The sequence below is a fragment of the Lactuca serriola genome, chromosome 6 (genome assembly GCF_051521515.1).
Source record: "Lactuca serriola cultivar US96UC23 chromosome 6, Lser_US96UC23_V15, whole genome shotgun sequence".
In the NCBI taxonomy this organism is placed as follows: Eukaryota; Viridiplantae; Streptophyta; class Magnoliopsida; order Asterales; family Asteraceae; genus Lactuca; species Lactuca serriola.
Genome location: NC_136413.1, coordinates 132,174,346 through 132,176,731, shown reverse-complemented (window position 1 = coordinate 132,176,731; position 2,386 = coordinate 132,174,346).

Sequence of the window (2,386 nt, the reverse complement as noted above, 5' to 3'; positions counted from 1 at the left end):
GAAAAGTGGAAATTCGAGGGATCTTCAGGGTCCAGCAAGAAAAGTAAATTCTCGAAATCTGGTTCGAGAGGAAGTGGAGGAAAGGTAGAGGCGAAATGGTGCGACAAATGCAAGAAAATGCATCATGGGAAGTGCAGCGGGGAAGCCACATGCTTCAAATGTGGAAAGTCAGGGCATTATGCCAACGACTGCACCCTCACCAAGAATGTTTGTTATGGTTGTGGTGAGGAAGGGCACATATCAAGAGATTGTCCGAAGAAGAAGGAGGCAGCCAAACCCAACATTTCACCAAAGCCGAAGGCGAGAGCATTCCAGATGACACTGGAAGCCGCTAAAGATGAAACTGATGTCGTTCAGGTACCTTTCTCGTAAACAAATCGTCTGCCCAAATTTTATTTGATTCTGGAGCCAACTACTCCTTTATATCGCATGAATTTGGTAGAAAACTAGCTTTGCCTGTTGTTAGACTAGATAATGCTTTATTAGTGGAAGTTGCTAGTGGCAAGTTTGTACATGTTAGCTATCGTATGAAAAACATATTAATTGATCTAAATGGGAATAAGTTCCACGAGGAATTATTTCCTATCGAACTTAACAGCTTCGACATCGTTTTGGGAATGGATTGGCTTGGCTCCAATGATGCCGAAATTTTATGCAAGAAGAAAATAGTGAAAGTGAACCCGCCTGGGAAGGAATCGTTTATGGTGTATGGAGATAAACGCAGAGTGAATTCTAGAATCATTTCTCTAATGAAAGCCAGAAAATGTTTGACCAAGGGGTGTACATCATATTTAGCATTCGTGATCGATGCTAAGAAGGAAAAGAAGGTGATGCAGAATATTCCTGTCGTATGTGATTATCCGGAAGTATTTCCCGAAGATCTTCCTGGATTACCTTCTAATCGACAAGTAGAATTTCGTATCGACTTGTTGCCCAAAACGACGCCTATAGCAAAAGCACCTTACCGACTAGCACCGATGGAGATGAAGGAGCTGATGATGCAACTTTAGGAGTTATTGGACAAAGGTTTCATAAGACCTAGTTCATCGCCCTGGGGAGCTCCGATGTTATTCGTCAAAAGAAAGATGGAAGTATGAGGATGTGCATCGATTACAGAGAACTGAACAAGGCAACAATAAAGAATAGATATCCGTTGCCGAGGATTGATGACCTGTTCGATCAACTACAAGGTTCAAGTTAATTTTCAAAAATCGACCTGAGGTCAGGATATCATCAGCTAAAAGTAAGAGAGCAGGATATAGAGAAGACTGCATTCAGAACACGATATGGGCACTACGAGTTTTTGGTTATGTCGTTTGGACTAACCAATGCTCCAGCAGCATTCATGGATTTAATGAACAGGGTTTGTAATCCATTCCTAGATAAATCTGTGATAGTGTTCATAGATGACATTTTGATTTATTCGAAAATCCAAGAGGAGCATGGCAGACACTTGCGAGAAGTGTTAGAAGTTTTAAAGAAGGATAAGTTGTATGCAAAGTTCTCCAGATGTGATTTTTGGATTCGAGAAGTACAATTCTTGGGTCACGTGGTCAACCAAGAAGAAATAATGGTTGATCCAGCGAAGATCGAAGCTGTGATGAAGTGGGAACAACCGAAAAGTCCCACGGAGATCCGAAGCTTTTTGGGATTAGCCGGATATTATTGAAGGTTTATCCAAGGCTTTTCTTCGATCGCTAGTCCATTAACAGCTTTGACCCACAAAGGAGTTGTTTATGCTTGGAATGATAAGCACAGAGAAGCTTTCGAGTTGCTAAAGAAGAGGCTATGTGAGGCACCGATTCTATCTCTACCTGATGGGGTTGAAGACTTCGCTGTTTATAGCGATGCGTCTGGGGTTGGATTGGGTTGTGTTTTGACCCAAAGAGATAAGGTGATCGCATATGCGTCTCGACAGCTGAAAGAGCATGAAAAGAACTACCCGACTCATGATTTGGAGTTGGTAGCGGTAGTTTTCGCTCTGAAGATATGGAGGCATTACCTCTATGGCACGAAGTGCAAACTTTTCACTGATCATAAGAGTCTCCAATATCTCTTTAGTCAGAAGGAATTGAATATGAGGCAACGACTCTGGCTAGAGTTACTTAAAGACTACAACTGTGAGATACTTTACCACCCCGGTAAAGCAAATGTTGTTGCTGATGCTCTCAGTCGGAAAGTCAATCTTGAAAGGAAAAGGCCAAGAGCGTTCAGAATAGAAGTTGTCTCGACAATTATGGAAAGTATAAAGAAAGCTTAAGATGAAGCTTCTGAGAAGAATGACCGAAAGGAGGAACGTTTGGCCAAAACGTTGGTGTTTGGTATAAACAGTCATGGACTGAAGGTGTTCCAAGATCGGATTTGGATACCTAAGTCAGGAGGAATA